The 14,512-nt window shown below is 44.3% G+C and overlaps 2 pseudogenes; one reads left to right on the top strand and one right to left on the bottom strand.

The window, feature by feature from the left end:
* Positions 1-6,265: 6,265 nt before the first annotated feature.
* LOC130520829 (immunoglobulin lambda-1 light chain-like) lies at positions 6,266-9,010 on the top strand (annotated as a pseudogene).
* A 2,901-nt stretch (positions 9,011-11,911) lies between these two features.
* Positions 11,912-14,284, bottom strand: LOC130520828 (immunoglobulin lambda-1 light chain-like; annotated as a pseudogene).
* Positions 14,285-14,512: the final 228 nt, after the last annotated feature.

Genomic DNA, 14,512 nt, shown 5'->3' with positions numbered 1-14,512 from the left:
GACTGACAGGAGGAGGAGCTTCTCTTCAATCTGCAGCTTTTCTCCTGTGTGTGATGTGGAAAAGAGCAGATTGGAGCTCCAATGTTTCATTTACATGAAGTTAAATAAAGACCATCAGAGCTGCAGGTGCTTCCTGCTGATGGAGGAGCTGAGTCAGGTCACATCTGAAGGAGCTGCTTTCTCTGTTTCTATGGTGATGCAGTGCTCCTCTCTGGTGGACTTGAACAGAACAACATCCTTAAAAGACAAAATGTCTCTGGATGTTTCAAATGTTTACACATGTAATCATTTGATCATAAAAATATAAATTGATGTCGAGATGTTTTTCTTCTCTTCTTTCTACCTTGCTTTTTGTCCTCTATTCTTTCCTTCTTTACCCTTTTCTCATCAAATGGAGCCCATCCCCACCATATCATCTGGTCCTGCTCAAGATTTCTTCCATTTTAAAGAACCTTTTGACCTGCCACTGTTGACTCAGTGATCAGCCTCTGGGATCCCATGAAGCTACTTGACTGAAACTTTTGTTTAAGAAATAAATGTTGATCTGAAGCAGTTTCTCCAGATTAGACTGGGACAGAACTGGTTCAATCTGGATATTGTTGAGAGACATCTGTCACTTTAAGAACCATTGTAAATAAGTTAAAATTACTGAAGCTGAATCTTTAGAAATATTTATATTTAAGTACAAAGATTTCAGCTAAATCAAACGTGAAGCGAGCAGAAACCCACTATCTTGTGGTGCTCTCATATTCCAGAACTACAACATAACCCTGTGGGATGTGTTCAGCGACGCCCATGGGGAGGACATTGACAACCTCACCAACTGCATCACGGACTATATTAACTTTTGTGTGGAGAACACCGTACCCACCAGGACTGTACGGAGCTTCTCCAACAGCAAGCCCTGGATCACCCCAGATATAAAGGCCCTCCTGAAGGAGAAGAAGAGGGCTTTTGTGTGTGGAGACGAGGAAGAGCTGAAGACTGTGCAGAGGAAACAGAGGAGGAAGATCAGACAGGAGAAGGACAACTACAGGAGGAAGATGGAAAACCAGCTGCAACAGAACAACATCTGTGGCGTATGGAAGGGACTGAAGACCATCTCGGGCTTCAAGGAGCAGAAGTCCCAACCTGTGGTGACCGGGGATGTGCTAACGACCTGAACTTGTTTTTCAATAGATTTGATCAGGTACCCACCCCTCCCCCAGCCCAGTCTCCTCTGCTGCTACCCCCGCCACTGTCTGTGCCCCCAATCGACTGTTCCTCCTGTCCCCCCTCCCCCTCTCTCATGAACTTCAGCTCACACATTCCCGACACTTCACACTCTGGCCCATGCCCATCCCCCCCACCAACACCTCCATGCTCCAGCCTGTCCCTCACACCACACCAGGTGAGGAAGGCCCTGAAGAAGAACAGGGCCAGGAAAGCGACGGGTCTGGATGGCATCAGCTCCAGGCTCCTGAAGTCCTGCGCAGACCAGCTGTGTGGGATGTTCAGTCACATGTTCAACCTGAGCCTGAAACTGGGGAAAGTGCCACAGCTGTGGAAGACGTCCTGCATCGTCCCAGTGCCGAAGACACCGCACCCCAAGGAGCTCAACAGCTACAGGCCGGTGGCTCTGACATCACATCTGATGAAGACGCTGGAGAGGCTCATCCTTGCCCACCTGCGCCCACTGGTGAGCTTCTTCATGGACCCGCTGCAGTTCGCCTACCAGCCGAGCATCGGGGTGGACGATGCCGTCATCTACCTCCTCCACACCTCCCTCACTCACCTGGAGAAGGCTGGAAGCACTGTGAAGATCATGTTTTTTTGATTTCTCCAATGCATTCAACACCATCCAGCCCAGGCTGCTGGGGGACAAGCTGCAGGTAGCTGGACTGGATCACCACCTCACAACATGGATTCTGGACTACCTCACACAAAGACCACAGTTTGTGAGGGTGAAGGGCTCCGAGTAAGATCGGCTTCTCTGCAGCACTGGTGTCCCGCAGGGAACAGTTCTGGGCTTCTTGTTGTTCACCCTCTACACCGCGGACTTTTCACACAGTACATCTTCATGTCACCTCCAGAAGTTCTCTGACGACTCTGCTGCTGTCGGCCTCATCACTGATGGGGACGATACGGAGTACAGAGAACTTATTCAGGACTTTGTGGACTGGAGCCTGAGGAACAACCTCCAGATCAACACTGACAAAACCAAGGAGCTGGTGGTGATTTCCGCAGGCGCAACAACCCCCGCCTGCACCAGTGAACATCCTGGGAATGGATGTTGACGTGGTGGAGTCCTACAAGTACCTGGGTGTTCACCTAAACAATAACCTGGACTGGACACACAACACAGACGCCCTTGTCAAGAAGGGCAATAGCAGACTGTTCCTGCTCAGGAGGCTGAGGTCTTTTGGAGTGCAGGGACCCCTCCTGAGGACTTTCTATGACTCTCTGGGTGGGATCAGCCATCTTCTATGGGATTGACAGGAACAGGAAGAGGATGGACAGACTGGTATGGAGGGCCAGCTCTGTCCCTGGACTCGGTGGAGGTGGTGGGAAACGGGAGGATGATGGCTAAGCTGTCATCCATGTTGAACAAACGCCCCCCCCCCACAGGACCCCCTGACAGCACTGGGCAGCTCCTTCAGTGAGCGACCGCTCCATGCTCACTGGTGAAGGAGAGGTATCGCAGATCTTTCCTGCCGGCTGCTGTCAGACTGCACAATAAACATAACACCCGCTAGCACAATCTGAATATTATATATTCTGATATGTATATTGTATTCACCCTCTGTACTATGTACAGGTATACAGGGGCCGAGTATCCATTTACCCTCCTATTATTGTAAATACACATCCTCTTTGTATATTCCAAATTCTATTCTATTCGATTTTATCTTATTTTTCTCTGCGTGCTCTTGCTGTTGTTGCACTGTAAATTTCCCCGTGTGGGACAATAAAGGACCTGAATCTGAATCTGAATCTGAATCTAACTGAAGTGTCCAGTACAGTCCAAAGTGCTCAGAGACATGATGGACGGGCCTGTAACTGGATCAGTACTGGTGTTGGCTGGAGCCAGTAAAGTTCAGTCAGACACCGACTGACATGGAGCAGCACAGCAGTTACAGATTATCAGGTAAACGGGGAATTGAAAAAAACCCGTTTTATCACATCTTTGTCCCACTGAGCACCACTGACTCAAACTATCACACCGTTACCTAATGGGCTGTTTGTTTATACTTTGTGAAACTTTGAGCTGTTGGGATGAACAAATCTGATATTCTGCAGTAATTTAAGACAGACACATTATTTGCCAACAGAATGGAGTTCAAAAAAGTCTTTAGAGAAATTCTCCAGGAATGACTCCGTCCTTTGTAGCCGAGTCACTGAACAATAAATTTGGGAAAATAGTCCTCGGTCCTGTGTTACAATCTTTCCAGATTAGCCCCAAAATTAAATGTGTCTTTGCTAAATTAGTGCTTGGATATGGTTCAATCTGTGCTGAGCTAGTGAATTTTGGAGCCACACTGACCATCAACTCACTGATGTCGTCCATGCTGTCCATTGTTTACCTCACAATGATCAGGCGCACAAAAAGGTGTAATAATAACATCGATGTAATGACAACATTGATGTAATGACAACATTGATGTAACGACTCATGAGATGAGAGGAAACCAGCAGCCACGCCCCTCTCAGCAGGAGGTCACATCCGCTACTGCTGCCATGTGACAATGCTCAAATGCTGAGCAAAGGCGGGTCCACCTGCTCTACACACGATCCACATTCACACCAGTCCTGTCCCTGTCTGATCTGGAGGGACTGATCCAGGTCAAACCAAGGCAGCTCGGCTCAATTCAACTTTATCAACGAAGCATTAATTACAATCAAGAAGCTTCAGAGGAATTCAGAGGCTGATCATTGAGACAGCAACAGCTGCAGGGCTAAAGTCCAGTTAACAGGAAGAAACCCTGAGCAGGACCAGACTCATATGAGGGGACCCTCTTGCTGATGACAAAGAAGGTAAGAAGTGGGAGAAGAGCAGGAAAAAGAAAAAAGAACAGATCCATACAACCCTCATGCAAATACATGTGGAACTAAAATAAAGATTTTTTGTATGTCATAATCAATACATATCAATACCTACACACATACATGTGATCAGAAGAGCCTGTAAGTATTCTTGACATCACTGTACATCTGACCAGTAGCTCAGTTATTGATACTATACAACATTAAAATAAAAGCAAGAAACACTGAAACAAGTAAAAGTGAAGTTAATACAACCAGACTGAATTAAAGAGGTGTCTAATGAGTCTAGATTTGAAGATGAGGAGTGATTCATTGTTACGGAAGATTGACAGACGTGAACTGAGCCCCCAAATGCAGACACAGACGACAAGATCAGCTTCAGCTCTGACTGAAAATGAACAGCGTGTGTGCCAGCAATTCTCAGCAGAGATGAGACCACAGCGAGGCAGGAAGCAGGCTGGGCGAAACAGGCAGGAACAGGTCGCAGTGTTGGAGCACTGCAGGCAAAAGACCGGCAAAATGAGCAGAAAGCAAGTTAGAAAGTTAGAAAGAGAGACACAGGAGGGTGGTGAGAGGGAAACACTCGGGTATGGAGGAGGTGGATGGACATTAATGTGGGGGGGGGGGGCAGTGGAGCTGCTGAAGGGTGGAGGTGATGTGGTGGAGGAGGAGGGTTGGTTATGATGCCAGCAGCAGAGTTCTGGACCTGGAGGAGTTTATTGAGGTGACTTAAGAGGAGAAAGCTGCAATCATCTAAACAGGTGACAAAGATGAGGAAAAGAATGAAAGCAGCAGGAGAGAGAGATGGAGGGACGGAGATGGTCGAGGTTACACAGGTGAATGTCATGATCCTGTTCATGTGTTTTGTAATTGCAGTTTGTCTCCACCAGGGGCAACGTTGACTTGTTTCCCGTCTCGTGCTGCCTGCTTCCACACCTGCAGCTGATCAGCTTGATTGGAAGCCTTTTTCAGCAGCTGGCAGGAGCTGGTCAGAGTCTGGTAGTTTCTTCTGTCCTCTTGGTAACTGAGTGTTTATAGACTTTAAACCTTCACTGTTCCTGTTTGGATTATCGGTGTCTGTTGAAGTGAGCAGCCGTTCTGAGTTGGGTTTCTCTGTTCACGATTCACCAACGCACGCATACATTTCGGTGTCACCTGCACTTTAATAAATGTTTCACTTTGAGATTTCCTGCCTCCTGTCTGCATTCTGGGTTCCACCTTCGTGTACCAGTTGTAGTGAAAGTATGATGACGAGTGATGTCACCGATTTGTGATTGAAGTTGGAGATAAATTTACAACATTCTTTGTCAAATTGCAAGAACTGAGTGAAGCCTATGAGATATGAATGGAAGCAGTTAGGGGGGTGTGGGGGACACCAATGGAGGAGTCTATTGAGGAGGATGGGCTGTGAGGATGTAGAAGTGCCACTTATATCAAAGATCAAGAAGGACAAGGGAGAGGAGAGAGGAAGCTGGAGCCAGCTGCACAGAGGAGATGCTTGGATATTTAAAACAGAGCGATCTCAGTGCTGTGATGTTGAGGGAGACCAGACTGGAAACATTAAGGGTGGGTGTGTAGTTGGGAGACAAATTAATTTTCAAGATTTTTTTTTGTTGCTGATTTAGAAATGGGGAAAGATGACTGTAATTATTGGATCAAACCAAGTTTTTTTTAGAATGTGACAAAATGCTGTAGTTGGAAAATGGATGGAACAATTCTAGTGGTGACTAAGGACTGGATGATGGCAATAATGAGAGGGAGCATTAAACTGAGCAATTAGAAAGAGTCTTTAGGGTGGTAAATCCATACTTTTATTTCTCTACATGAGGATAATCAAACCCTTAAAGAGAAAATACATGTATAAACCTGTGACACAGAGACATTTTGTCCATGAAGGATGTTGTTCTGTTCAAGTCCACCAGAGAGGAGCACTGCATCACCATAGAAACAGAGAAAGCAGCTCCTTCAGCTGTGACCTGACTCAGCTCCTCCATCAGCAGGAAGCACCTGCAGCTCTGATGGTCTTTATTTAACTTCATGTAAATGAAACGTTGGAGCTCCGATCTGCTCTTTTCCACATCACACACAGGAGAAAAGCTGCAGATTGAAGAGAAGCTCCTCCTCCTGTCAGTCCCTCTCAGCTCCAGTGGGCTATTAAATTGCTCCTCCAGCACCTCCTCTCCTCATCCTCCAAAGCCTGAATCTTCAGCAGCAGTAAAGTCAATTTCCAGGTTGATAGTCAGCACACAGTGGCAACATGCTGGAGAGCCTCTGCACTCTCATCACTGCTCTAACATGTGAGGAGGCTGACTTACTGCAGCTCTGAGCTCATGCTGGATTCATCAGTCTGTGTCTTTCTCTTGACTTCATGTCCTCTTGTTGTTTCCAGGTGTGAGTGCTGTGACGGTGCTGACACAGAAGCCCACTGTTGTGTCTCTGAGCAGAGGAGAGTCAGTCACCATGGACTGTAACCTGGGAAACTGTTACTGATTACAGTGCTCGCTGGTATAAACAGGTTCCAGGAGGAGTTCCTCAGTTCGTACTAAAGTGGTATCACGGCTGGAGTTCTGTCACATATGGTTCTGGTTTCTCATCTCCAAGATTCACTTCTACTCATCAGTCAACATCAGATTATCGTTTGATGATCAATAATCTAGAGGAGGGAGACTCAGCAGTCTATTACTGTGAAACATGGGACAGCTCTGCTAACGAGCGCGTATCACAGTGATTCAGACTGTGACAAAAACCTCCTCACTCAATACTTCTGCTTTTTAGTGTCTGATACATCAGCTCATGTCAGTCTCACTAAATTACAAATCAACTCATGTTCACACTCAGTTTCTCAGAGAAACTTTCAGATTGTTGGAAACTTTCTGCTGTTTCATCACTGAAAATAACAAGAACCAAAACCAACTCCCTCACACATCCTTCATCCTCCATCATCACCATTAAAATACACCTTTAAGTCATCAAAAACGACTTTATGGGGATAGGAATATGATGAAGAGTCTTGATTAAAGTTCTAACAGAGAATCTGTTGTGATGAGGATGATGATGATGATGATGATGATGATGATGATGATGATGATGGTGATGATGATATGGTGATGATGATGATGGTGATGTGACAATGATAATGATGATAAAGGTTATGATGATGGTGATTGATGGTGATTGTGATGTGATGATGGTGATGATGATGGTGATGATGATGGTATATAATGTGATGATGATGATTTGCTGATGATGATTGTGATGATGATGATGATGATGAGATGATGGTGGTGGTGACAATGATGATGGTGATGGCGATGATGATGGTAATGATGATGGTGTTGATGATGGTGTTGATGAAATGAAGATGTGATGATGGTGATGTGATGATGATGATTATGATGGTGATGATGATCTGATGATGAGTGATGATGATGATGATGCTGATGATGAGAATGTTAAGATGATGATTGTAATGGTGGTGATAGTGGTGATGATGATGGTGATGATGAAGAAGATGAAGAGGGATGATGATGATGGTGATGGTGATGATGATGATTATGATGATAACAATGATGATGATGGTGATGATGAGGTGATGATGATGGTGATGATGATGATGGTGATGACGGTGATGATGATGATGATGGTGATGATGATGATGATGATGATGGTGATGATGATGATGATGGTGATGGTGATGATGATGATGGTGATGATGGTGATGATGATGATGATGATGGTGTCACCAGTGAAGGCTGTTCTCATGTCTCAGTGTCTCCACTCATCAGTGACTCTCAGCAGGTTTTTGTACAGCTGTGTGTACAAACTGAATCACTGTGGTATTCGGACCAGGAACCAAGCTGATTGTCACCAGTAAGTACTTTTACACTCAGCAGAAACAACAAAGATTTGATGCTTCTGATACAAACTAGAAGCTTTTTCATAGAAATGTGGAGTGTGGAAATGATTTGAAATATTCTTCTGTTAGTCTTTGACCTGCTTTGATACTTTATCTGTCAGCTAAAGGAAACATCTCCAAAGATTACATCATTTCAATCAGTTTCTCACCAAATATTGTTGAGTTTTCTTCATTTCACCTGATTTTATTAACTGCAGAACAGATTTTCTACCTAAATGAATTTTAAATTGACTTTGGTTTCTTGGCTCATGTTTGATGGAAGTGAGTGAAAAAGGTTTTGTAAAATTCATCCAACTTCATTCAGCTGAAATTTAAATATATAACTTTATATTTTTGTATAATTTGATGGTTAAATTTTACTTTGGTCAAATATTTAATTGATGCTGTTTATGTTCAAAATGACTCTGAAATGGTGTAAAATATCTGGTTTAGTGAGATTTTCCTCATATTGTTGCTGAAGATTGAAGTTTTATTTGCTCAGTGTGTTTGTGATGTTTTCAACCAAACTCCTAAATTCATTAGTTCCTGTTGAACTTTGTGTGAGTGTGTGAATTTCTTCTTCATGTATTTCAGGCTCCAGCCTCCCTCCTCCTGTCCTGACCAGTCTTCCCTCCGTCCAGAGCTGAGCTCCAGTCCAACAAAGCCACTCTGGTCTGTCTGTCCAGACTCTCTGCACCTTTTGCAGAGGTGAGCTGGTTGCTTGGTGACACTTCAGTGAGCAGCGGGATCTCCACCAGCACTCCTGTCCAACAAGCAGACCAGACTTTCAAAATCAGCAGCCATCTGTCCATCCTGACGTCAGACTGGGACGCGCAGAAGGTTTACACCTGTAAAGTGTCTGGGGCTCCCAGACTGCAGAGAAAAGCCTCAAGAAGTCCGAGTGTGAAGAATAGTGGAGGAGCAGCAGCACCATTTCACATCTGCTTCTTTAGTCTTTGTGCTGCATCAGCAGCTTCACATGTCAGAGGAGACCAGTCTGCATGCCTGGAATCAATGTTGTCACGCTGAGCTGCTGCTCTTGGAGCAGCTTTGCAGCTGCTCTGTTTTTTACAATCTTTCAATAAAAACTCATCAAGTTGAAGAAAAAGAACTCTTTCTGTTATTTGGACTCTTCCAAATGTGTTGTTTCAACAATAATCAATTAAAGTTCAGTGATTTAGTGTCTTGTCTCAGGACAAGAGAAAAATCAGATCTATAATAAGTGAAACTGAGTTTTCATGCTTCATCTGTGAAGCGTGGCCTCTGGACGCCTCAGTACTTCCCAGAGATGCACCTGCAGGCCTCCTCACTCATTTATAGCTGCATCTAAATGGAGCTCAAATGTCAGCTGTGCAAAAACAGAGGGAACCGTCTCATTAAATGGAACTGAACTTTAAACTGTTTAAATGAAAAAATGCTTTTCCACTATTTCAGTCTTGCAGAATGTGGAACTAAGAAAATGCTGCATCTGGATCTTAATGCCAGACCAACACCCTCACTGGTTCCTGCAGCCTCTCATCAGTCATACTGAGTCTGTGTTGAGCCTCCACAGATGGATCTGACCTGGGTTTGTGTCACATGGTGGCTGCTGCAGGTCATTTATCAGCCCATGTTGTCTCCTCTCACTTCGACACAAACAGCTGCCCATCTTTCAGCAACAGTTCCAAGTTCCTGGCTGACCTCCGGACATTGTCCACTTGTTCTTTCCAAAAGTGCTTCAGCCCACCTCTGTGGAGGCTTCAAACCCTCAGCACCTTCCCTTCTCAGGAGTCAACAATCTCCAACCAACTTCTGATTTCGGGATCCTCTGGAATCTTTGCAGTCCATCTTGTGTGTCTGCAGATGTTTCATGTGAGTGATTTTAATGTTTTTGTGTGTCTGACCCCCACGTGACCCTGCTCAGGAATAAAGTGGGAGATGATGTTGGATGAATTTGGAATGAGTGTTGAGTTGTGCTTTTAATGTCCTCTTGGGAAATCTCTCTATTGAAAAAGAGTTGTTTGATTTAAATGGAACAAAATAAATAGTCGTGATAAAAGCCCCACCACCACCTAAGCTGACAGGTCAGGAGAGGAAGGCAACAACAGCCCAAAGTGGTCAGAACATCTCAGTCTTGATTGTTCCGTAGGGGAACTGTGATCTAAACATGGTTGATTACACCAACAAAATCTTGAGTCTTCGGTGTTTCGGCCACCTCTGAGACACTAAAGCAGGACCCCACTCACACCTACAAAAGAAGATAATTTCATGACTTCAAACGATGGGAGATATGTAGTTGTTCTATGATGTCACCTGACTGTTCACCTGCATGGCAGCTTCAGATGCAGTGAGGAGGCGCCCGGTCCAGGACAACACACTGACAGAACACATTTGCTCTCTGCCTCAGCCTCTCTTACCACCACCTACTTCCAATTCAGAGAAAGCTTCCACAGACAGAAACATGGCTGCACCGTGGGCTCACTGGTGTCTCCTGTTGTGGAACAAACATTTGTATGGAAGATGTGGAAACCAAGACACTGACCTCTTTCTCTGGAACGACTCAGTCACTGGTTTATGGATTGAAGGGTTATAAAATTCAACCCTCAAGATAAAACAGAGTTAAGGCTCTGTGTGTGAATTAACAATGTTTTAGCTTTGCCTCCTCATATATTCACCAAAATAGTCAGGTTTAATAATCACAGATAGGATCCATGTAGGCCTGCAGTTGTGTATTGTCCCTTAGTTTAGACACTGAATGTTCTCCTTATTCAGTCATCATCTGACAGCTCATGCTGAGTTTTGAACGACACTTGAGTTTTGAACAGACTCCAAAACTCCTTTTTGATCTTCAATAAATACTGGGCGACCTTTTGAAAAGAACAATCTTCTGGTACTCTGTGTCCTGTTTTTTGGACAAAAGCATGCAGACAGGTGCCTTCTGAGTGGAACGGCCTTCCTCCTCCTCCTCTCTTCCTCCCCGACATTGAGGCTCCGAAGAGGAGGACTGGAAAATTCCTCGTGAAGATGTCAGGGACCATGTTTTGTCTCCCTGGAGTGTGTAGGACACATTGCAGCTGACAGAAGCCTCAAAGTGGTGATGGGTTTGAAGCTCAACAGTAAGTGTGATGTGTAAGGGTGAGGGAGTGAGTCTCTGGGGTGGAGTTCCCACCATTTTCACCTCCATGTGCTGTGTTGGTTTGTTGTAGCACTCTAGTTCTGTTGTCAATATTCTCCCATTTGTTTGAAATCCTTGAACCAAACCTGGACAAACGTCCATAATTCCAGTTCCGTATTCAGAGAGGTGCCTGCAGCAGCTGAGAGGAGAGAACAACACAAGCATGGATTCATTCATCTTCATGCTCGCTGAGAATTCCTGCTAGAGCTTCAACATCAGACTCAACAAGGTCTCCTTCTACACAAGGGTGACGTGTCTGAGCTCTAACTACACTGGTTACATCACTCACTCAAGCACATTTCGTCATGACAACGCTCCGTTTAGGCATCAGCAGCCATCGATACATTTATGCACTGTTGCTCAGTGTAACTGCAGAGAGTAAATCAATCCAACCAGATTGTTGATCGCTGGATCGATGTGTGTGATCGTATCATCATCGTGGATCACATCATGAATTATCTGGAACATCGAGTTCTTTCACCCTTGATGATCCTGTTGTGACATTTAAACACATAAATATCCTCCACATATTAAACAATATAATCATTCTTCTTCAATATAATATTTTTTTAAATGATAAACGGTTCCCTCTGTTTTTACACAGCTGACATTGAGCTCCATTTAGATGCAGCTATAAATGAGTGAGGAGGCCTGCAGGTGCATCCTGGGAAAGTACTGAGGCGTCCAGAGGCCACGCTTCACTGATGAAGCGTGAAAACTCAGTTCACTTTATTATAGATCTGATTTTCTGTTGTCCTGAGACAAGCACTAAAATCACTGAACTTTAATTGATTATTGTTGAAAACAAGATTTGGAAGAGTCCAAATAAACAGAAAGAGTTCTTTTCTTCAACTTGATGAGTTTTTATTGAAAGATTGTAAAAACAGAGCAGCTGCAAAGCTGCTCCAAGAGCAGCAGCTCAGCGTGACAACATTGATTCCAAGCATGCAGACTGGTCTCCTCTGACATGTGAAGCTGCTGATGCAGCACAAAGACCTAAGAAGAGAGCAGATGTGAAATGGTGCTGCTGCTCCTCCACTATTCTTCACACTCGGACTTCTTGATGCTTTTCTCTGCAGTCTGGGAGCCCACAGACACTTTACAGTTGTAAACCTTCTGCGCTCCCAGTCTGACGTCAGGATGGACAGATGGCTGCTGATTTGGAAAGTCTGGTCTGCTTGTTGGACGGGTGCTGGTGGAGATCCCGCTGCTCACTGAAGTGTCACCAAGCAACCAGCTCACCTCTGCAAAAGGTGCAGAGAGTCTGGACAGACAGCCAGAGTGGCTTTGTTGGACTGGAGCTCAGCTCTGGACGGAGGGAAGACTGTCAGGACAGGAGGAGGGGGAGGCTGGGCCTGAAGATACATGAAGAAGAAGAAATCACACACTCACACAAAGTTCAACAGGAACTAATGAATTTAGGAGTTGGTTGAAAACATCACAAACACACCGAGCAAATAAAACCTTCAATCTTCAGCAACAATATGAGGAAAATCTCACTAAAGCAGATATTTTACACCATTTCAGAGTCACTTTGAATATAAACAGCATCAATTAAATATTTGACCAATGTAAAATTATAACCAGAAAATTATACAAAATATAAAAGTTACATATTTAAAATGAGAATTTCAGCTGAATTAATTTGGGTGAATTTTACAAAACCTTTTTCACTCACTCAAAACTCAACAATATTTGGTGAGAAACTGATTGAATGATGTAATCTTTGGAGATGTTTCCTTAGCTGACAGATAAAGTATCAAAGCAGGTCAAAACTAACAGAAGAATATTTCAATCATTTCCACACTCCACATTTCTATGAAAAAGCTTCTAGTTGTATCAAAAGCATCAAATCTTTGTTGTTTCTGCTGAGTTGTAAAAGTACTTACTGGGACAATCAGCTTGGTTCCTGGGTCCGAATACCACAGTGATTCAGTTTGTACACACAGCTGTACAAAAACCTGCTGAAGTCACTGATGAGTGGAGACACTGAGACATGAGAACAGCCTTCACTGGTGACACCATCATCACCATCATCATCATCATCATCATCACCATCACCATCATCATCATCTCATCATCATCATCACCACCGCCATCACCATCATCATCATCACCATTATCATCATCATCATCATCATTTACCATCATCATCACAATCATCATCGACACCATCATCAACATCATCAACATCATCCACTAGCATCATCATCATCATCATCATCACCATCTTCATTATCTCACCATCATCATCATCATCATCATCACCATCATCAGCATAATCGTCGTCATCATCATCCTCATCACCAGTATCATCATCATCATCATCAGTACCATCATCTCACAAGTCATCGACACCATCATCACATCATCAACATCACATCATCTCATCATCTTCATCATTATCATCAACAACAACAGATTCTCTGTTAGAACTTTAATCAACAAACTCTCCATCATATTCCCCATAAAGTTGTTTTGATGACTTAAAGGTGTATTTTAATGGTGATGATGGAGGATGAAGGACGAGTGAGGGAGTTTGTTTGGGTTTGTTATGTTCAGTGATGAACAGCAGAAAGTTTCCAACAATCTGAAAGTTTCTCTGAGAAACTCAGTGTGAACATTCAGTTGTAATTTAGTGGGACTGAACATGAGCTGATGTTCAGACACTAAAAAGCAGAAGTATTGAGTGAGGAGGTTTTTGTCACAGTCTGAATCACTGTGATACGCGCTCGTTAGCAGAGTCGTCCCATGTTTGACAGTAATAGACTGCTGAGGTCTCCCGCCTCCAGATTATTGATCATCAAACGATATCTGATGTGACTGATGAGTAGAAGTGAATCTTGGAGACGAGAAAACCAGAACCATGTGACAGAACTCCAGCTGCTACGCCAGTCAGATCGTACAACTGAGGAACTCCTCCGAACCTGTTTATACCAGTAACCAGCATTAGTACCAGTTCCCAGTTACAGTCAATGGTGACTGACTCTCCTCTGCTCAGAGACACAACAGTGGGCTTCTGTGTCAGCACCGTCACAGCACTCACACCTGGAAACAACAAGAGGACATGAAGTCAAGAGAAAGACACAGACTGATGAATCCAGCATGAGCTCAGAGCTGCAGTAAGTCAGCCTCCTCACATGTTAGAGCAGTGATGAGAGTGCAGAGGCTCTCCAGCATGTTGCCACTGTGTGCTGACTATCAACCTGGAAAGTGACTTACTGCTGACAGATTCAGGCTTGGAGGATGAGGAGAGGAGGTGCTGGAGAAGCAATTAATAGCCCACTGGAGCTGAGAGGGACGGACAGGAGGAGGAGCTTCTCTTCAATCTGCAGCTTTTCTCCTGTGTGTGATGTGGAAAAGAGCAGATTGGAGCTCCGATGTTTCATTTACATGAAGTTAAATAAAGACCATCAGAGCTGCAGGTGGTGCTTCTGCTG

The sequence above is a fragment of the Takifugu flavidus genome, unplaced genomic scaffold, assembly GCF_003711565.1.
Source record: "Takifugu flavidus isolate HTHZ2018 unplaced genomic scaffold, ASM371156v2 ctg546, whole genome shotgun sequence".
Taxonomy (NCBI): Eukaryota; Metazoa; Chordata; class Actinopteri; order Tetraodontiformes; family Tetraodontidae; genus Takifugu; species Takifugu flavidus.
This window is presented reverse-complemented; position numbering and strand designations above follow the sequence as displayed.